Source organism: Hypanus sabinus, chromosome 12, assembly GCF_030144855.1.
Source record: "Hypanus sabinus isolate sHypSab1 chromosome 12, sHypSab1.hap1, whole genome shotgun sequence".
Classification (NCBI taxonomy): Eukaryota; Metazoa; Chordata; class Chondrichthyes; order Myliobatiformes; family Dasyatidae; genus Hypanus; species Hypanus sabinus.
In genome coordinates, this window is record NC_082717.1 from 73,038,313 (window position 1) to 73,061,887 (window position 23,575).

The window sequence follows — 23,575 nt, forward strand, 5'->3', positions numbered from 1 at the left end:
TGCAAACTGAATGGAGACTGCAAGTGAGGAAATCAAGGATCCAATGACACAAGGAGGTATATAGGCTGAGGTCTTGAAGCTTATTGATTAGTTTTGAGGGGATGATACTATTGAATGCAGAGTTGTCGTCAATAAAAAGCGTCCTGATGTATGTATCTTTGTTGTCCAGATGTTACAGGGTTGAGTGAAGAGCCAATGAAATTACATCTGCTGTGGATTTGGTGTGCCAGCAGGCAAATTGGAGCTGATCCAGGTCACTTTTCCTTTCCTCCCTTCCACCCTCATTCCCGATCATCCATAGATATGGACAGTACTTTAAATCCTGGTCAGGCCTCCAGTCTTCAGGCTTCAGCCATTGGGCTTCAACTTCGGGATTTCTGATCGATCTTCAATCTTCAGCATTGACTCCCCGAAGGAAAGGCAGGACCAGGTTAATGAAAAAGACAGGGCTGAGGGGTTGAAGTATACCTAATCCAATTATGGGTAAAACAGATGATTTTAGAACTTGGATTAGTACACAAATCTTGATTGAAGAAAGAGCGGAACTTACAGCTCAGCATACAGATGTGATAGACAGGTATGTAAAAGAGGCACTACCGATCAGGGAAAATGTCACAGCAGCCATTAGAGGGGATATCTTGGCGGGCTCAACAGTGAGGTAATATGGAATAAGAAAGGTGTTCAGGAATAAGTGAAGTGTTAACACAATGACAGAGTTGTACTATAGGCCTCCCGATAGTGAGCAGGAGATGCAGGAACAGGTGTGAGGGCAGATTACGGACAGACATAAAAGGAACAAGCTTGTTCGCTGGGCGATTTTAATTCCTCCAATATTATCTTGGGCTCTTATTACCAGAGGCTTGGATGGGCAAAATTTGCTAGGTGCATTCATGAGGCTTTCTGCAAACTTCATATAGATATTCCAGTCTTGTAATGAGAAATGATCCTGGCTAGATGATTGGAATTTCATTGGGAGAGGACTTTGGGAACAGTGTTCACAATTCCGTAAGTTTTCAAATACTTATTGATTAGACTATAAGACTTTAGAGGCAGCACAGTAGCATAATGGTTAGCATAACAATATTACAATGACAGTGACCCTGGTTCAATTTCCGCTGCTGTTTGTAAGGAGTTTGTATTTTGTTCCATGATCAGGTAGATTTCCTCTGGGTGCTCTGGTTTCCTCCCTTGTTCCCAAACACACCTGAATTAGATGGTTATTGGTCTCATAGTTGTAATTGAGTGGCACAGGCTCAGTGTTGTCTGTTATTGTGCTGCATCTCTAAATAACTAAACAAAACAAGCAAATAAATTTTAAAAAGACTGGTCCTGGGGGAAGTGCTAAAGTGGGGGAAGGCTAATTACAACAGCATTAGTCAGGAGTGGGGGAGAGTAGATGGCTGTAATTTGGAAAGTCCACATCTGACATATGGAAGCTTTTTAAAGGCCAAGTGCTTAGAATTTAGGCCAACATGTTCCCATGAGGAAGAAAGACCAAGGTGGCAAGGTTTGGAGCTTTGCATGATGAGAGGTGTTGCAAATTTATTCAACAAGAAAGCAATGCAAGGTTCTGGAAGCTGAAATGGGCCAGGACCTTTGAGAAATAGAAGGAATGCATGAAGAACTTAAACTGGGAATTAGGAGGGTTGAAAAGAGTCATAAAATGTCCTTCTGAGTAAGTTTAAGGAAAATCCCTAAACATAAATGTAAGTCTCTCACCTGGGCTCATACACCAACTTAGCTCATTAGCTATTTCTGCTAAAAGCCATGTGACTCATTGGTGAGAAGGCCACCTTTCACCTTTTATAAGCAATATATGTCTAGGGGTGGTATGATTTGGAGTTCAACCAAACAGGAACATCAGGATGTTCCAATTAAAGGAATCTTGATTTGAGTGAATGCTGTGTAAATACTGCCCATACACAGATTGTACGCCAGCATAAAATTATAAAGGAAGTATATTTACCAATTTTCAACTTTATCAAACAGTTAACAGAGAAAGAAAAAAAACATAGAAGTGCCCATTACAGTTAAACCAGTCTAAATGTGCAATAAATGTTGGAGCTCATTTCTGTAGTAGCTGGGTGTATTGCTTTACTCATGGCACTGAATTTTCATCTCTAACTTCCCTTCTTGGAATCCTCCATTTTGCAAAGCACTCCTTGCAATTGGGTCTCCCTTTCGGATGGGAGCCTCCAGGCACCTTCTCTGGTGCCCTTCTCCCTGCACTTCCCGCTAAAAAGCCCCAAACCAGCCTACTGCCCTTCAGAAATCTCTTTCCACGCAGTTCTCGAGAACTTTCTCACCCGTCCCACAATCCTGATTGGCCGACACAGCATTCCTAAGTTAGATAACACGGCTCCTTTATTTCAGATGAAACCAAAACACTCTTACCAGTGGGACATACTGCTTTTATAGAAACTGCTAAAATAAAATACCTCTCAGCATAGCTGTAGAAATCTTAACCAGGACACCACATAAATAAACAACAATGGAGAATGGAGGACTTCTCAAGCACAAAGAAGGAAATTTACACCTGGAGCCAGAGGAAGTGGATGAGGTGCTGAATAAGTTTGCATTGAATGCATTGGCATTCACCAAAGAAGACAGTGAAATCAGACAGCTGGATGCTAATATTCTCTGGCAAGTTGATTTTAAGTTGGACAGTGTGTTGGGTCGCTTGAAGAATTTTAATGTGAATAAATTGACAGTTGCAGGAGAGGAAAGTGTTGTGCTTTATCAGGTTCTCTTGTCACAGCTAAGATCCTAGAAGACTGTAGAACAGCCAATGATATGCCTTTGTTTAGGAAGGGCAAATAGAACAATCAAGGAAATTATAGGCTGATGAGCCTGGATGTTGAATATATGAACTCTCATAAAACATTTGACAAGATCTTTAATGATTGGCTGATCCAAACAGGTTGAAGCATATGGGATCCACAGTGACTTAGCAGAGTAAATTCAAAACTAGCTTGGCCATTGAAGACACAATGTAGTGGTAGAGAGTGGGCAGTACTATTCTGACCGGAGATCTGTGACCACCGGTGTACTAATGTGACCTGTACTGGGCCTTGCTTGTTTGATATATGGATTTGGATGAAAATATGGATAGTCTAATTTATAAGTTTACAGACAAAAACTGGTAGAATGTGGATAGTGAGGAAGGTTGTCAAAGGCGACAGCAGGATATAGACCAGCTGTAAATATGGGCAAAAAAAATACGAGAGGGAACTTTAATGTGGACAAGCATAAGATTTCACATTTTGGGTGGTCAAATGTTAATTGAAGCCAAGTCATAAATGATAGGCCCCTTCAGAGCATTAATGTACAGAGAAGTCATGAGGAACATTCGTAGCTCCCTGAAAGTAGCAAAACAAGTAGAAGTGGTAGTAAAAATGATATATGGTATGCTTGTCTTCATCAGTCAGGTCATTGAGCATAAATCTCAGGACGTCATATTACAAATGTACTAAACTTTGCTTTAGGCATACTTGGAGTTCGGGCTTCCATGTTACAGAAGGATGCAATTGAAATAAAACAGGGAGGCAAGTCTTCTTCACTTTGGAGTTTCTCATTTCATCTAATTATGTCTTTTTCTGTGTCTTTCATCTTCTTTTAGAATGATGGAAATGATGACAGAAGGGGAGAGCCAAAAACCTATTTCCCACATGGAAGTCATATCTATGGTTATGACTGATAAACCATGAGTGGAACAGCAGAAACCTGATTGGTTGAGGACCAAATCAGGAGGGACGGACGATGGGAGTTGAGTGTACATACATCGGACTAAACAGGCCTAGGCATCATCCCTGAGGAAGATGGCAGAGTTTATCATCAAAACATTGATTAAAATCGATACCAGTACCCAGCTGGAAGCCAGAGAAGAGTTTTCTTATGATAAATTTCTTCAGCTGTCCTATTTCCTTTCATACAGTACAATTCTAACCTTATGACCAATTTGTATGTTACCTGCATTAATACCTACTTATTGGCTTAATGTCAATATTTTTCTGCAATTAAATCCTGAAAAGTTTTCTGGTAAGTTTAGGTGCATTAAAAGTTTCACCTAAATGGACCTTAAATGCAAGTTGCAGTTGCATGTAACTGTTATGATTCCAATCGTATATGATCTTAACTTAGTATTACACTAGTAGGAAATCATTTATTTTTCAATTCAGATATTCAGCAACAGGAATGCGGGTACTATACAATGAATATGAAATGAATGTATAAACAGCAAAATATTTAGCACAATCAGAGATGTCAGGCAACTGGCAACGCTTGGAATAACTCCATGACTCTGCAATGTTTCAGCTAAACAATACCAGAACTGTAGTATTAATTTCCAGACCGATGTAGAGGAGGAAGCACTGAAGCACTGAATATAATGAATGATATCAATGGAATCACATGTGAAGTGCTGCCTTACCTGGAAGGACTGTTTAAGGCCCTGAATGGTGGTGAGTTGGGGGGGGTGTGGTGAACTACATGTGCCTGTCTGGACACGCCCCCTGCTGACTGCTCCTGTGGCTCCTCCCACAGGCCCCTGTATAAAGGCGATCTGAGGCCTATGCTCAGCCTCAGTCTCACTCACTTCTGGTTCCTTCTTCCAGTCAATAAAAGCCGATATCTCGCCTTTACGTCTCAGAGTGAGTTATTGATGGTGCATCAATTTTATTACTGGAAGTTTTAAAACATGGAAACCGTTTTACGTCCGGAAAGGTTGGATTTGGACCCTCAAGACCCTGAAGCAGCTCTTGCTTTTGAACTCTGGCTTGCATGCTTCCAATCATACTTGGAGGAGGTTTGTGCAACTGAACCCGCCGTTATGCACAGAATTCTCCTCTCGAGGGTCACCCCAAAAGTTTACTCCATTATCCGGGACCTGCCGACCTACGATGGGGCACTGGATACCCTCAAAAGACAGTGCCTGCGGCCGGTGAACACCGTCTAAGCAAGACGTTGTTTAGCTACCTGGTGACAACGGCCTGGCGAATCGTGCGCTGAGTTTCTCCGAGCACTACAGACACTCGTCCGAACTTGTGACTGCAAGATGCTCACGGCAGAACAGCATGCGGAGCTGCTAGTGCGAGACGCCTTTGTGACGGGACTGAGGTCAGTGTACATCCGCCAGCGGCTGCTGGAAAACGCCGATCTGACCTTACGCTCGGCGATCGAGATGGCCAACGCTCTGGAAGCTGCTCTACACAATGCTGACGCAGTCCAGTCGCGCGATTCCCCGCCGGTTCCGTGGACACCTCAGACCCCGCCACCGCCGGCTCCCGGGAGCAAATTCGGCAACGCTGCTGCCAGTTGCAATTCCATGAGCTCCCCGAACCTGACCATGGCTGCAGCCCGTCAGAAGCCCGTGCTTTGTTATTTCTGTGGACTCAAAAAGCAATCCCGACAACGCTGTCCAGCGCGAGAAGCGACCTGCTCTAGCTGCGGAAAGCAGGGCCATTTCGCCAAGGTCTGTAAGTCTAAACTACGAGCGGAGTGCAGCGCTGCGGGTGAGACGTGGGGGCCGCCATCTGGCATGCCCGGATGTAGGCGGCCATCTTTGTCGGCGTCAGCACGCCCCGCCCCCGACCCTCCGATGCTTACCGGGTACCCTGACGGCTCAACTCTGGCCACTGTAACTCTCGACCAGAGCGCCCCACACCAGCTTGCAAGGTCCATGATGGACATCCTGCTGGAGGGGCACAGGACTAGATGCCTGTTTGACACGGGCAGCACTGAGAGTTTTATTCACCCAGACACAGTGCAACACTGCGGACTCGCAACACGGCCGGTAAGTCGGAGGATCAATTTGGCTTCTGGGTCGCATTCCGCAGACATCCGGGTGGGTTGTGTAGCGACATTGGTGGTGCAAGACACAGAATATCGGAACTTTGCGCTACTGATCATGCCAAAACTGTGCGCACCTGTGCTATTGGGGCTGGACTTCCAGAGCCATCTCGAAAGTGTGACTTTGGCATATGACGGGCCCCTCCCACCACTCACTGTCCGGAATCCTCAGTTCTGTGGGACTTCATCACTACTGACCACACATACACACGGGTCCACACGTCCCATCCAGCACCATGCCGACAGCTGCGCTACCGACACCACTTGCAGTCTCTCCACCATCAAGGTCCCTCCCCCACCGCTGTTCGCCAACCTGACCCCTGACTGTAAGCTTTTGAACTCTGGCTTGCATGCTTCCAATCATACTTGGAGGAGGTTCGTGCAACTGACCCTGCCGTTATGCACAGAATTCTTCTCTCAAGGGTCACCCCAAAAGTTTATTCAATTATCAGAGACCTGCCGACCTACGATGGGGCAGTGGACGCCCTCAAAAGACAGTACCTGTGGCCGGTGAACACTGTCTATGCAAGACATCGCTTAGCTACCCGGCGACAACGGCCTGGAGAATCGAGCGCCGAGTTTCTCCTAGCACTACAGACACTCGTCCGAACTTGTGACTGCAAGACGCTCACGGCAGAACAGCATGTGGAGCTGCTAGTACGAGACGCCTTTGTGACGGGACTGAGGTCAGTGTACGTGCGCCAGCGGCTGCTGGAAAAAGCCGATCTTACCTGATGCACGGCGATTGAGACGGCCGACACTCTGGAAGCTGCTCTGCACAATGCTGATGCTGTCCAGCCGCGCAATCCCCCGCCGGTTCCGTGGACGCCTCAGACCCTGACACCACCAGTTCCTGCGAGCGAATTCGCCAACACCGCTGCCAGTCACGATTCCACGAGCTCCCCAAACTCGACCACAGCTGCGGCCTGTCAGAAACCCATGTTGTGTTATTTCTGTGGAGTCGGTAAACATCCCCGAAAATGTTGCCGGGCGCAGGAAGCGACCTGCTCCAGCTGCGGAAAGCGGGGCCATTTCGCCATGGTCTGTAAGTCTAAACTATGAGCAGCGCTGCAGGTGAGACATGGGGGCCTCCATCTTGCATGCCCTGATGTGGGCGGCCATCTTTGTTGGCGTCAGCATGCCCCGCCCCCGACGCTCTGATGCTTACCTGGTACCCCGACGGCTCAACTCTGGCCACTGTGACCCTCGACCAAAGCGCTCCACACCAGCTTGCAAGGTCAATGACGGACATCCTGGTGGAGGGGCACTGGACTAGATGCCTGTTTGATACGGGCAGCACTGAGAGTTTTATTCACCCGGACACAGTGCAACGCTGCGGACTCGCAACACGGCCGGTAAGTCGGAGGATCAATTTGGCTTCTGGGTCGCATTCCACAGACATCCGGGCGGGTTGAGTAGCGACATTGGTGGTGCAAGGCACAGAATATCGGAACTTTGCACTACTGGTCATGCCTAAACTGTGCACACCTGTGCTTTTGGGGCTGGACTTCCAGAGCCATCTCGAAAGTGTGACTATGGCATATGACGGGCCCCTCCCACCACTCACTGTCAGGAATCCTCAGTTCTGTGGGACTTCATCACTACTGACCACACACACACACGGGCCCACACGTCCCATCCAGAACCATGCCGATAGCTGCGCTACCGACACCGTTTGCAGTCTCTCCACCCTCAAGGTCCCTCCCCCACCGCTGTTTGCCAACCTGACCCCCGACTGTAAACCTGTGGCAACTAAAAGCAGGAGGTACAGCGCGGGGGACAGGGCCTTCATTCAGTCAGAGGTGCAGCAGCTGCTCAGGGAGGGGATCATTGAGCCAAGCTCAAGCCCTTGGAGGGCCCAGGTGGTTGTGTTCGGACTGGGCAGAAAAATAGGATGGTGGTGGACTATAGTCAAACCATCAATAGGTTCATGCAGCTTGACGCGTACCCCCTACCCCGCATCGCAGATATGGTCAACCAGATAGCTCAGTACAAGGTGTACTCGACAATAGATCTGAAATCCGCTTATCACCAGCTCCCCATCCGCCCAGAGGACCGCCCCTACACCGCCTTCGAGGCGGGTGGCAGGCTCTATCACTTCCTGCGCGTCCCTTTCGGTGTCACGAATGGTGTCTCTGTCTTCCAGAGGGAAATGGACTGGATGGTGGACCAGTGCCAACTGAAGGCCACATTTCCCTATCTGGATAACATCACCATCTGTGGTCGTGACTGGCTGGATCACAACGCCAACCTCCAACGATTTTTCCAAGTGGTCGAAGCCCTGAACCTTACTTATAACAGGGACAAGTGTGTGTTCGGAACCACCCGCCTTGCTATCCTTGGGTATGTCGTGGAAAACGGGGTTATTGGCCCTGATCCCGACCGTATGCGCCCCCTGTTAGAACTCCCTCTTCCCACCACTCTCAAAATCCTCAGACGGTGCCTGGGTTTTTTTCCTATTACGCCCAATGGGTCCCCCATTACGCAGACAAGGCACGCCCCCTGGTCAAGTCTACCATGTTTCCCCTCTCTGCTGAGGCCTGCGTGGCCTTCAGCTGAATTAAAGGGGACATTGCCAAAGCTACGATGCATGCGGTGGACGAGACCATTCCCTTCCAAGTGGAGTGTGACGCCTCCGATTTCGCTCTGGCTGCTACCCTCAATGAGGAGGGCAGGCCAGTAGCATTCTTTTCTCGCACCCTCCAAGGCTCTGAAATTCGGCACTCCGCGGTGGAGAAAGAAGCCCAGGCCATAGTGGAGGCTGTTAGGCACTGGAGGCACTATCTTGCTGGCAAAAGGTTCACCTTGCTGACCGACCAGCGCTCGGTTGCGTTCTTGTTCAGCAACCAACAGTGGGGCAAAATCAAAAATGATAAGATTTTGCGGTGGAGAATAGAACTCTCCATCTACAACTACGATATCCTGTACCGGCCTGGAAGACTCAATGAGCCCCCTGATGCCCTATCCCGGGGAACATGTGCTAGCACACAGCTCGACCAGCTGTACGCCCTTCATGCACAACTTTGCCATCCGGGGGTCACCCGATTTTACCATTTTGTGAAAGCCCATCAGGACGATGACCAGGGACTGACAAATTTGCGCTGAGTGCAAACCGCACTTCTACCGTCCTGACACGGCGCTACTTGTCAAGGCCACCCGCCCTTTTGAGCGACTGAGTGTTGACTTTAAGGGCCCCCTTCCCTCCACTGACCGCAATGTCTATTTTCTCAATGTTATCGATGAGTACTCACGGTTCCCCTTTGCCATTCCCTGCCCCGACACCACTGCCACGTCCGTCATAAAAGCCCTGCGCCAGCTCTTCACTCTGTTCAGATATCCCTGCTATATCCACTGTGACAGAGTGTCCTCCTTTATGAGTGACGAGCTGCGCCGGTACCTGCTAGCTCGGGGCATTGCTACTAGTCGGACCACGAGTTATAATCCCTGGGGAAATGGACAGGTGGAGAGGGAGAATGCCACAGTGTGGAAGGCCACACTTTTAGCCCTTAAGTCAAAAGGGTTGCCGGTCTCTTGATGGCAGGAGGTCCTCCCTGAGGCACTCCACTCTATCCGCTCTCTGTTATGTACGTCCACCAATGCCACCCCTCACAAACGCCTGTTCTCTTTTCCCAGGAAGTCTGTCACTGGGACCACCCTACTGGTTTGGCTGACGTCCCCAGGGCCAGTGCTGCTCCGGAAACATATGAGGAGCAATAAATACTGCCCACTGGTCGAGAGGGTTCACCTTCTACATGCGAACCCCCAGTATGCCTACGTGGTCTTACCTGATGGGCGGGAGGACACGGTCTCCATCCGCGACCTGGCACCCGCAGGTGCAGCAGACCACTACCCTGAAGACTCTCCGGTAACTATGAACCCTGTACCCGAGGTGACACCGCGCTCACCAGGCCCTACACAGACTCCTCACGACACTCATATACCGGGCGTTTCGTACGCATATATACCAGGCGCCTCGCACATGCGTGAGGGACCACTGTCGCCTAGTGGGTTGGAACAAGCACAACCTCCGTCTCCTGTGCAATCACTGCCACCGCCGGCATCTGTGCAATCACAGCCGGTGCTACGTAGATCGCAGCGACAGATTCGACCACCTGATAGACTTGACTTGTAAGAAACTTCGCCACATGGGGACTCTTTTAAACAAAGGGGGGGGGGTGAATGTGGTGAACTACGTGTGCTTGTCTGGACACGCCCCCTGCTGACTGCTCCTGTGGCTCCTCCCACAGGCCCCTGTATAAAGGCGATCAGAGCCTGGGCCCGGCCTCTCAGTCTCCACGCTGTAGAATGGTGGTCACTCACTGCTGGTTCCTTCTTCCAGTCAATAAAAGCCGATATCTCACCTTACATCTCAGAGTGAGTTATTGATGGTGCATCGGGGGGGGGGGGGGGGTGGGGGGAGGCTGTAGGGAGAGGTGGAAAATTTAGTATCGTTGCAAAGAAAATTGCCTGGTAGAGTATCAGTGGGGGGATGAGAAAATAGGAGAGTTGCAGCGAGAATGATCCCTGTGGAAAGCAGAGTAGATAGAGGAGGGGAAGATGTGCCTAGTGGTGAGATCCTTTTGGAGATGGTGGAAGTAGCAGAGAGTATCATGTTGGATGCAGAGTCTCATTACATCTGGTGCTCCAGTGCCACTTCCTCTACATCAGTCTGGAAATTAGTACTGCTCTTCTGGTATCTTACCACCTACCGCTTGCCAGCTCATGCTTCTCCCCCTTTCCTTGGCCTCTTATTCCAGTTTCTACCAGCTTTCTTTCCTGATGAAGGGTCTCAGCCCAAAATGTTGACTGTTCATTTCCCTCCATTGATGCCACCTAACCTGCTGAGTTCCTCTAGTATTTTGAGTGTGTTGCTCTTGATTCCAACATCTGCACTTTCTCCTACGTCCCCGTTGATAGTACCAGTTCTGCTTGTGTCCAAAACTGCAAAGTTTGTTCAGAGGAGAATTATATGCCAACCTGATATCTAAAGACCAGAAATCAAAGCAGATGGGTGCTTTAGACAAAGTAATGAGTTCTCGTGCTTTCAGTTAGACTTGAGAATGTTGATATTGCAGCAAATTACAGAAGTAAATTGTATCAGATAGGGCTGAATCCTGGAGTATTTTATTGCCATTTATCTCACTTAACCATCATTTCCTGGAACTGATGTGTGAAGATCTAGCCACAATCAACTCAGGAGGGTTTGTAATCTGTGTGGTGGAATGCCCAATACATAAAATATATGACAACAAACAAAATTCTAGCCAGGCAGCTGGTCAGGTTGCATATGTAAAGAGAAGCACACAGTCAATTGTGTGGGTCCATTTACCACCCACAGATCATGCCTGATCTGACTGAGTTCCTAAAGCAGCTTGTTTGATGCTCCAGGTTCCTGCATCTGTGGTTTCTTCTGTCTCTGCATTGAATATATTATATATTCAAAGGCTCGTTTATTATTAAAGTATACAACTCTGAAATTCTTCTTCTCCAGATAGCCATGAAACCAAGAAAGAAAAGAGCAGCAGCACAATCATCAGACCCCAAGTCCCTCCTCCCCCCACAAAAAGCAAACAAAAACGGATTAGGCACATTTGCCCCCAAATCCCCCACCCCACATTTGCTGATGATACAGCCATTGTTGGTAGAATCTCAGGTGGTGACGGGAGGGCGTACAGGAGTGAGATATGCCTACTAGCAGAGTGGTGATGCAGCAACAACCTGGCACTCAATGTCAATAAGGTGAAAGAGCTGATTGTGGACTTCGGAAGGGTGAGACAAAGGACACATATCAATCCTCATAGAGGGATCAGAAATGGAGAGAGTGGACAATTTCAAGTTCATGAGTGTCAAGATCTCTGGGGATCTAAGTTGGTCCTAATATATCAATGCAGATATAAAGAAGGCAAGACAGTGACTATACTTCATTAGGAATTTGAAGAGATTTGGCATGTCAACAAATACACTCATAAACTTCTAAAGATGTACTGTGGAGAGCATTCTGACAGGCTGCATCACTGTTTGGTATGGGGGGGGCTACTGCACAGGACTGAAAGAAGCTGCAGAGGGTTGTAAATTTAGTCGGCTCCATCTTGGGTACTAGCCTAAAAAGTACCCAGGACACCTTTAAGGAGCAATGTCTCAGAAAGGCAGTGTCCATTACTAAGGACCTCCAACACCCAGGGCATGCCCTTTTCTCACTGTTACCAGCAGGTAGGAGGTACAGAAGCCTGAAGGCACACGCTCAGTGATTCAGGAACAGCTTCTTCCCCTCTGCCATCCAATTCTTAAAAGGACATTGAATCCTTGGACACTACCTCACTTTTATTTAGATATACAGCATTTCTGTTTTTTGCACGTTTCTTAATCTATTCAATATACATATACTGTAATTGATTTACTTACTTATTTTTTTTTCTCTTCTATATTATGTATTGCATTGAACTGCTGTTGCTAAGTTAACAAATTTCACTTCAGGTGATAATAAACCTGATTGTGATTCTGACAAAAATGAGAAAGATTGGGAGAGAAGCTTAGAGTACAAAAAAGCCATGAGAATGAAAAAAAATTCAGAAGTCCAAGTCCACATCTAAAATTCCGAAAACATGGTCAACATTCTCCCTCTCCCTCTCTGAGTCTCCCTTCTCTGGCAGCAGAGCGACCCTCCCCCTCCCCCCCCCCCCCCCAGTGATAAAAGGGTAGGTAGCTGCCAGATTGTTTTAACTGGCAAGCAATGTCTCTTTAATCAGTGAAATGGAGTTGCACATTGGCTCACAGCCTTCTCGCCACATGGTTCCTGCATGTTGCCTCTGCTTCCCAGAACACCCTCAGAAACTGCAGAGGGCTAAAAGACCCAAACAATCTCCAAACTACAAATCTCAGACTCCAACAGTTCCAGAACCACATTCAAGATGAAAAGGAAATGTAAAAGACATAAACGGAGTGAATTATATGGTTTTACATTCTATCCAGCAAATGTCAACCGAAGGAGTATTGTACAATCTTGACATGCTGAAAATCCGTAAACTGGTAAAAGTGCTAGAGTACAACACCACGAGGAAGAGCAGACTACCCCATTCCCTCAACTTGCTCCATTCAATTAGATTGTCCCTTGACTTCACATTTCATTTTCCTGCTTGACCTCCATATTCTTTGGACTCTTTGAATTCAAAAATCCTATCAATCTCAGACTCGAACATATTAAGAAAATAATTATCCTCAGCCCCTCCCCCACCCTCGGACGCTACAGGAATCTAAAAACTCAAAAAATTCTGAGCAAAGAAAGTTCCCATATCCATTTCAAGTTTGCAGTAGACGACCTCTCAGATTTACTTACTCCATATCATCTCCGTTCTTTCCAGTCCAACAACTGCCCTGAATTTGCTGAAACTGAAAGGACTTCATAGGCTAGAATCCTAATTTTACTAGGCTTTGGCATGGGAATGTTCTTATTATGGACAAGGCTCACTATCAGGAATGTGAATTAGTAAACTTGCCCTTATTTTTATATTAGTTCTTCTCTGTAGAATGATATTGATATTAAAATGAATTGACTGAATCTGTAAACAATGAGCTTTATTTTGCTGAGAGAATTGTAGTTTAATTTAGTTATCATTCAGCCTACATTTAATCTCTATTACCTTATTAAAGGTATACAGGAGAAAAAATAGTTAGCATCTTTTTCCACAATTGAGTATCTTTTTTTGAATTTTCTCCGTTAATTGTTTTTAAGATTTAAGTTATCAATTTAGGCACAAATCAAAATCATGATTTCTGCATTTGCAAACTTCAAAAACCTGGGAGAAATAAAATACCCAAAGAACTTCAATAATTGTAAAAGATTTAAATACCCTTATAGAGGGGAACATTAGGAAATTACATGCAATGTGCTTAGTGCAGATACACAGAGTAAAGTATTCGGAAAGAAAGGGAGATCATATATTCCTTGGAAAATAAAATAGACTATTTCATGTGTGTGAGCTAAGGCTTCTGGGTTAACAACATACAATTATTAAAAGTGCAGAGACTATGCCAAGCTTTACATACATAACCCTTATCGTACAGAACACTGGAGGAATGCATCATGTCAGGCAGCATCTATAGAAGGAATTGGAGAGTTGAAGTTTTGAGACACAACCCTTTATTCAGTCCAGATGAAGGGTCGCAAACCAAAACATTGACTGTCCATTTTATCTCCATAGGATGCTGTCTGACTTGTGTTCCTTGGGGTTTTGTGTTTTGCTCCAAATTCCAGCATCTGCTTCTCTCTCTGCTAGATCACAACTTCTGTTCTGTGTACAGTTCCAGTCTCATTACTAAAAGTATATGGAAGTGTAGAAAATTGTGAAACCAGATTTACAAGGATGAAATCAAACATTCTCAGTCTCATTTCTGTGAAAAAAAGACCAAGTGGTAAGCTTAAAGAGGTTTTGATATACACAGGAAGGATATTTTATTCATGATGAAGGTTGAAAGAACAAAGCAGATCAGTAGAAGAAAGTTGTTGAGAACAAAAATAGTGAATTCAGAAGACATTTCTTTTGTCTGAGAATCTTGGGAATGTGGAACCAAGGGATATAATTAAGGAAAATAGTATAGATTCATTTAAGGGACAATGAGGTAAGCACCACAGAGAAGGGAATACAGGATTACAGTGACAGAGATTTATGAGGAAGACTGGCCTCAGGCTTAAGTGGAGCATCAGTGCTGGCATAGACTATTACTGTACTATATACTCATTGCATGCATCATTCCTAGAAACTGTATTCAAGATAATAAAAGTTAAAATTGCAGGATGGATTAAAAGGCCAGTGTATGCCTTCTGCCATCCAGTGGCAACTAATAGATATAGCAATAAAAAGAAATGCTTATGTTTATAAAGCCTTCTCTGAATCATAATCATGGAACTAACTTAGTTTTGAAAGATTACTAGTTATGCAGGCAACATCGACAACAATGCTGCACACTCTATGACCCTGAGACATCAATGAAGCCAATGGCAATTGTCCGAACACTCATGAATTCCCTCACTCTACCTTCCTTTCCTCCTTTAAGCACTCTATTTATTGAGATGCAGCATGGAATAGGCTCTTCAGCCCTTTGAGCTGTGCCGCCCAGCAGACCCCTGATTTAGTCCTAGCCTAATCACAGGAACAATCTACAATGACTAATTAACCTGTCAATTGGTACATCCTTGGACTGTGGATGGAAACCCGAGCACCCAAAGGAAACACACGAGGTCATGGGGAGAATATACAAACTCCTTACAGGCAGTGCCAGTCACCAGTACTGTAAAGCATTGTGCTAACCCTTCTAAAACTGTTTGACCAATATTTAAATTATTTGCTCCAGTATCTCCATTGTATTCAATTCTGTTCAATAATAGTCTCATGAAATATCATGGGCTATTTCACTTTTTTAAAGATTCTTTGTAAGCTAACACAAGTTACTTGTTACTGGTTTATTTTGGCAATGTTGATTATGAGCAGATTCAGGTTTTACTATTTTATCCTTAACATCCACTTACAAATGGGGTCCTAACGCACTAGCTAAAACAAAAGTAACTGAAAAAGGAAACCTAAATCACCTCCTGAGGACCACAACAGTCCAACACAGAGACCTTAATGTGATATGCTTAATGTGACAGGATGAAATTATTGATTTCACTGATATGTAAATCCACAGGTGAATGAATCACTAGGTGACTAGGGGAATTATGCACAGGGATCAAACAGGATGACCCTAAAGAGAAAAGAAAGAGGTGCCAAGGAGTTTCTTAAGTAGAGAATGATAGAAAGACTGGTGGGACAGCGGAGCAGGGTGTGGGGGAATTGGGTATAGAGTTAGGAAAGATTAAGTAGGAAGCTTCAAAGCAGGCAGCTGAAGGCACACGTGCCAAAGATAAAAAATTAAAACCAGGGTTATGCAAGAAGCCAGAATTAGAGCTTTGTTGTTCTTGGGAATGTGCTAGGGCTGGAGCTAGTTAAGGGATGGGAGGAATGAAGTCATGTTCATTTTCAATCAGTCACTGCAGACTAGGTAAGATCTCTGTCTTTTTTCCCCTTATCTCTACATAGTAATATCACCAGCGTTCATTGTGACCCTTTCAAAGTAGTGAGTCTGCTTTCTTCCCGTTTGCAGTCTGCTGGTCTGCCTGACAAAGCTAAACTAAGACATTGGAAATTTTGAGAGTGTATTATTTCATTCACAAAATCTGATATGAAACCCATCCTTTGTTAATAAGTTTATACTTATCGTAACAGAATGATTTGCCATATGACATTCTCTTGAGGTGTCAAAATGTCATCTGCATAAAGGGTATCTTGTTCGAACTTAAAAGTTAAGTCTGAGTATGTAGGAATTACTGGAGCTTTCCTTCTCATAAATGAATAATCCAGTTCAGATTTATGTTATTATATGCACATAATGTACATAAAACAGCAGTTCAGCTTCACATGGAACCAGATTATAAGTGATATCCTGAGCAGATACCTTGGTCTACAACTCAAGTGTTGAATGTATTAGTGTGGCACAGTAGCAGAGTGGTTAGCACAACGCTTTGCGGTAGCAGCAACTGGGGTTCAATTCCCACCACTGCCTGTAAGGAGTTGGTATGTTGTCCCCATGACTGCGTGGGTTTCCCCTGGATGCTCCAGCTTCCTCTCACAGTTGGCGGGTTAACTGGTCATTATAAATTGCCCCATCATTGAGCAAGGGTTATATTGGGAGTTGCAGGACAACATGGTTCAAAGAGCCGGAATTCTTACTCTGCTCTGTTTCTCAAGAAAGAAAGAAATAAGCAGTGGATTTGGACTCTGCCTTTGCACTGTAGTAATGAATTTTATTACTAACGTAACTAATGTTCAGTGGATGTTTTATTACAATATCTTAAACACCAGTAGTTACCAATAATGTTATTAATCCCCTTACGTTTAGGGTCTCACATTGTTTCTCAGTTAAGTGGTAATACCATGATACATCGCTAGAAATTGACTGAGATAGTGCTGCTTTTCTCAACATTAGTCAATTGAAACCGGATTTAATCCTGGACTAAACGTTGTTTTCAACAATTTCACAGAGTTAAGGCAGGGTGGGAGATCATTAGGCTCTAAGAGTCAGTTCCATAAAATCCCACCACGACACTCCCCATGGCTCTACAAATCCTTTTCTTTCATGTACTTACTTAGCTACTCTTTTTAATGTTATAACTGAATCCGGCTCCTCTGCTGCTGGTTTTAAGAAGAGGAAATCATGCCTGACCAATTTATTAGTTTTCTTTGAACAAGCATCAGTCCAGTTCAGTGGCTGAGGCCTATTAGCACAAGAAGTTATGCTATGCAAATCTAGTTTGCCAACCCCCTCCCCGCCCCAATCACCCCGCTCCCCTGCTCAACTCCCTGCCGCTTGCTGCCCGCATGCTGACGTTCTCAGCTTGTTTATCATTCACAGTGTCTGGTACGCTGGGTATACTATATATCCTTTACATGTTCACATTGCCTGTTCCACTTCTAAATGCCTCACCCTCCCTGCTCCACCCTGAAGCCCACCTATTAACAATACAAGTAAGTATTTCATGATTCACCCTACATGATCTGTCCCAACATACCCCTTTCAGGACCGGGTCCCCTCTCCCTTTCATGTCCATTTGAGCTTCATCTGTACGTTTGCCTTACAGGTCCTCACCAAATTGGCCCAAACCACTTTAACTTGTACTGCCAGGTCCATACCGGCTTGTCAAATCTACTCCAAATCCTCCCACTTCCTCTTCGTATAACCATATAACAATCACAGCACGGAAACAGGCCATCTTGGCCCTCCTAGTCCGTGCCGAACCCTTAATCTCACCTAGTCCCACCTACCCGCACTCAGCCCATAACCCTCCACTCCTTTCCTGTCCATATACCTATCCAATTTTACCTTAAATGACACAACTGAACTGGCCTCTACTACTTCTACAGGAAGCTCATTCCACACAGCTATCACTCTTTGAGTAAAGAAATACCCCCTCGTGTTTCCCTTAAACTTCTGCCCCCTAACTCTCAAATCATGTCCTCTAGTTTGAATCTCCCCTACTCTCAATGGAAACAGCCTGTTCACGTCAACTCTATCTATCCCTCTCAAAATTTTAAATACCTTGATCAAATCCCCCCTCAACCTTCTACGCTCCAATGAATAGAGACCTAACTTGTTCAACCTTTCTCTGTAACTTAATTACTGAAACCCAGGTAACATCCTAGTAAATCATCTCTGCACTCTCTCTAATTTATTGATATCTTTCCTATAATTCGGTGACCAGAACTGCACACAATATTCCAAATTTGGCCTTACCAATGCCTTGTACAACTTTAGCATTACATCCCAACTTCTGTACTCAATGCTTTGATTTATAAAGGCCAGCGTTCCAAAAGCCCTCTTCACCACCCTATCTATATGAGACTCCACTTTCAGGGAACTATGCACAGTTATTCCTAGATCTCTCTGTTCCTCTGCATTCCTCAATGCCCTACCATTTACTCTGTATGTTCTATTTGGATTATTCCTGCCAAAATGTAGAACCTCACACTTCTCAGCATTAAACTCCATCTGCCAACGTTCAGCGCATTCTTCTAACTGGCATAAATCTCCCTGCAAGCTTTGGAAATCCACCTCATTATCCACAACACCTCCTACCTTAGTATCATCGGCATACTTACTAATCCAATTTACCACCCCATCATCCAGATCATTTATGTATATTACAAACAACATTGGGCCCAAAGCAGATCCCTGAGGCACCCCGCTAGTCACCGGCCTCCATCCCGATAAACAATTATCCACCACTACTCTCTGGCATCTCCCATCTAGCCACTGTTGAATCCATTTTATTACTCCAGCATTAATACCTAATGACTGAACCTTCTTAACTAACCTTCCATGTAGAACTTTGTCAAAGGCTTTGCTGAAGTCCATATAGACTACATCCACTGCCTTACCCTCGTCAACATTCCTTGTAACTTCTTCAAAAAATTCAATAAGGTTTGTCAAACATGACCTTCCACGCACAAATCCATGCTGGCTACTTCTAATCAGATCCCGTCTATCCAGATAATTATAAATACTATCTCTAAGAATACTTTCCATTAATTTACCCACCACTGATGTCAAACTGACAGGTCTATAATTGCTAGGCTTCCTTCTAGAAACCTTTTTAAACAATGGAACCACATGAGCAATACGCCAATCCTCCGGCACAATCCCCGTTTCTAATGACATATTAAAGATCTCCGTCAGAGCTCCTGCTATTTCTACACAAACTTCCCTCAAGGTCCTGGGGAATATCCTGTCAGGACCCGGAGATTTATCCACTTTTAAATTTCTTAAAAGCACCAGTACCTCCACCTCTTTAATTGTCATAGGTTCCATAACTTCCTTACTTGTTTCCCACACCTTAGACAATTCAATATCCTTCTCCTTAGTGAATACCGAAGAGAAGAAATCATTCAAAATCTCTCCCATCTCCTTCAGTTCCACACATAGCTGACCACTCTGATTCTCTAAGGGGCCAATTTTATCCCTCACTATCCTCTTGCTTTTAATATAACTGTAGAAACCTTTCGGATTTACTTTCACCTTATTTGCCAAACCAACCTCGTATCTTCTATTAGCTTTTCTAATCTCTTTCTTAAGATTCCTTTTACATTCTTTATATTCCTCGAGCAATTCCTTTACTCCATGCTGCCTATATCTATTGTAGACATCCCTCTTTTTCTGAACCAAATTTCTAATATCCCTTGAAAACCATGGTGCTCTCAAACCTTTAACCTTTCCTTTCACCCTAACGGGAACATAAAGATTCTGTACCCTCATAATTTCACCCTTAAATGACCTCCATTTCTCTATTACATCCTTCCCATAAAACAACTTGACCCAATCCACTCTCTCTAAATCCCTTCGCATCCCCTCAAAGTTAGCCTTTCTCCAATCAAAAATCTCAACTCTAGGTCCAGTCCTGTCCTTCTCCATAATTATATTGAAGCTAATGCTATTGTGATCACTGGACCCGAAGTGCTCCCCAACACATACATCTGTCAGCTGACCTATCGCATTCCCTAACAGGAGATCCAACACTGCCCCATCTCTAGTCGGTACTTCTATGTATTGTTGCAAAAAACTATCCTGCACACATTTCACAAACTCTAAACCATCCAGCCCTTTTACAGAATGAGCTTCCCAGTCTACGTGTGGAAAATTAAAATCTCCCACAATCACCACCTTGTGTTTACTACAAATATCTGCTATCTCCTTACACATTTGCTCTTCCAACTCACGCGCCCCATTAGGTGGCCTATGATACACTCCTATCAGTGTTACTGCACCTTTCCCATTCTTCAATTCCACCCAAATGGCCTCCCTAGAGGAGCTCTCTAATCTATCCTTCCAAAGCACCGCCATAAGATTTTCTCGGACAAGCAATGCAACACCTCCTCCTCTGGCCCCTCCTACTCTATCACACCTGAAGCAACTAAATCCAGGAATATTTAGTTGCCAATCACACCCTTCCTGCAACCATGTTTCACTAATAGCTACAACATCATAATTCCAGGTATCAATCCACGCTTTAAGCTCATCCACCTTTCTTACAATGCTCCTAGCATTAAAATAGATACATTTAAGATACTCTCCATCTCCTCCTCTCTTTCCATCCCTAACAATGCATTCAAATTTATTATCCTTTTCTTTCTTCTCCCCTACATCTTCAGGCTGAGCGCATCCCTTCTCCATCACCTGCCTTTCCTCCCTCACACACTGTCTATTTACTTGCTCCACTGGTGAACTAACCTCCTCTCCCATAGTCTCCTCAAATAGTCTCCCGCCCCCCCCATCTTACTAGTTTAAAGTCCGCCCTGTAGCCCTAGCAAACCTCCCCGCTAGGATATTGGTCCCCCCATGATTCAAGTGTAACCCGTCCTTCTTGAACAGGTCACTCCTGCCCCAGAAGAGTTCCCAATGATCCAGAAACTTGAATCCCTGCCCCCTGCTCCAATCCCACAGCCACGCATTCATCCTCCACCTAATTCTATTCCTACTCTCACTGTCGCGTGGCACAGGCAGTAATCCAGAGATTACTACCTTTGCGGTCCTTCTTCTTAACTGCCTTCCTAACTCCCTATACTCTCGTTTCAGGACCTCTTCCCTTTTCCTTCCTATGTCATTGGTACCTACATGTACCACGACCTCTGGCTCTTCACCCTCCCACTTCAGGATATCTTGGACGCGATCAGAAACGTCCCGAACCCTGGCACCAGGGAGGCAAATCCGGGACTCCCGGTCACCTCCACAGAAACGCCTGTCTGAGCCCCTGACTATTGATCCCCCTACTACTATGGACCTCTTTCTTCTAACCCTACCCTTCTGAGCTACAGGGCCGTCCTCTGTGCCGGAGGCTCGGCCACTGTCACTCCCACCAGGTAGGCTGTCCCCCCCAACAGTACTCAAACATGAGTACTTATTGTCAAGGGGTACAGCCTGTTGCCCATTCCCACTGTATGATTCCCTTGCGCTTTACTCTGCCAGTTTACATTTCACACGCTCTTCATCCTACATTACACCTGCCCATTCACCTCCCCATTACCCCCATTCAGGGCCCCAAACAGTCCTTCCAGGTGAAGCAACACTTCATCTACAAATCTGTTGGAGTTGACCATTGTACCAGGTTCTCCTGTTGCAGCCTCCTCTACATTGGTGAGACGTAAATTGAGGGACTGCTTTGTCGAGCACCTCCATTGCATCTGGCAAAACTGGTATTTGTTGGTGGCCAACCATTTTAATTCCTGCGCCCATTCCCATTCTGACATGTTGGTTCATGGCCTCCTCTTCTGCCATGATGAGGCCACTCTCAGGATGGAGGAACAACACCTGATATTCTGTTTAGGCAGCTCCAAACTGGTGGCATGAACTTCAATTTCTCCTTCCAGTAATTTTTTTCCCTTCCCCACTCTGGCCTCTTACTTCATCTCCTCACCTGCCTATCACCTCCCACTGGGTCCGTCCTCCTTCCCATCCTCCTATGGTTCACTCTTCTCTTCTATCAGATTCCTTCCTCTCCAGCCCTTTACCTTTCCTACCCATCTGATCACCTATCACCTTCCAGCTTGACCTCCTTCCCCTTCCCTATCTTTTTATTCTGTCATTTTGCCCCTTCATGCCCTGTCCTGAAGAAGGATCTTGGCCTGAAACATTGTCTGTTTGTTCATTTCCATAGATGCTGCCTGACCTGCTGAGCTCCAGCATGTTGTGTGTTTTGCTCTGGATTTCCATCATCTGCAGAATCTCTTACATTTATGATTTGCTGCTCCATTGCAAAGCCCCTTTGAGGGATGACTACCCTGAAGAAGTTTAAATCACCTCTTCGACGGGAGTTCAGTGAAACCCCCTCTCACTGCTTCCCCTCTTTGATCTCTGCTACCCTCTGACTCTTCAACCACGTACTCAGCCAGACACGCTCACTGCAGCCATGTATCCTTCCTGGGAATGTGTTTTCACCATCATCTAGTTCCACAAGGCATCCAGCTCTGTTTACAGGTCTTTCATTTTGAAACCACTGAGGATCCCAGCTACCTGTGTTCCGTTGACTGCTTCTCCTGCTGATTTTCCCTCAGAATTCTACATGCCACATACTCCACTATGAGGAGACGCCATGGTCCCTGCTTCAGTCTCTGGACATCTCGCTCCTCCACCTGCCATGGACCTCTCTGCTCCGACAATTTATTCTCCACCAAATCCATGCTTTTAACCATTAATGCACCGTATGCCTTCTTAACCACAAGGTCAACCAGCGCGGCAGCTTTGAGTGCCCTATGGACTCGGATCCAAAGATCCCTCAGATCTTCCTGACTGCCCAGAGTCTTACCATTAATACTATATTCTGCCATCATAATTGACCTACCAAAATGAACCACCCCATACTTACCTGGGTTGAACTCTATCTGCCACTTCTCACCCAGTTCTGCATCCTATCCATGTTCCGCTGTAGCCTCTGACAGCCCTACTCACTATCCACAACATCCCCACCCTTTGTGTCATCAGGAAATTTACTAACCCATCCCTCCACTTCCTCATCCAGGTCATTTATAAAAATCATGAAGAGAGGGGGTCCCAGAACAGATCCCTGAGGCACACCACTGGTCACCTCCATACAGAATATGACCCATTGACAACCACTCTTTGCCTTCTGTGGGCAAGCCAATTCTGAATCCACAAAGCAAGGTCACTTTGGATCCCATACTTCCTTACTTTCTCAATAAGCCTAGCATGGGGTACCTTATCAAATGCCTTGCTGAAATCCATATACACTACACCTACGGCTCTACCTTCATCAATGTGTTTAGTCACATCCTCAAAAAATTCAATCAGGCTTGTAAGGCACAACCTGCCTTTGACAAAGCCATGCTGACTATTCCTAATCATATTCTGCCTCTTCAAATGTTCATAAATCCTACCCCTCAGGATCTTTCCCATCAGCTTACCAACCACTGAAGTAATTTCCTGGGCTATCTCTACTCCCTGTCTTAAATAAGGGAACAACATCTACTACCCTCCAGTCCTCTGGAACCTCTCCCATCCCTGTTGATGTTAGAAAGATCATTGTCAGAGGCTCAGTAATTTTCTCCTTTGCTTCCCACAGTAGCCTAGGGTGCATGTTGTCTGGTCCCAGAGACCTATCCATCTTTATGCTTTCCAAAAGCCCCAGCAC

At 45.4% G+C, this 23,575-nt stretch overlaps 1 long non-coding RNA gene across 2 annotated transcripts in view; it reads right to left on the reverse strand.

Moving 5' to 3' along the window:
* LOC132403012 (uncharacterized) overlaps nt 1-23,575 on the reverse strand; it is an 85,000-nt gene that overhangs the window by 47,095 nt on the left and 14,330 nt on the right. For both annotated transcript variants that reach the window (XR_009515158.1, XR_009515157.1), the window contains exon 2: nt 6,579-6,773. This is a non-coding gene — a long non-coding RNA (uncharacterized LOC132403012). The remainder of the gene's footprint in view (nt 1-6,578; nt 6,774-23,575) is intronic.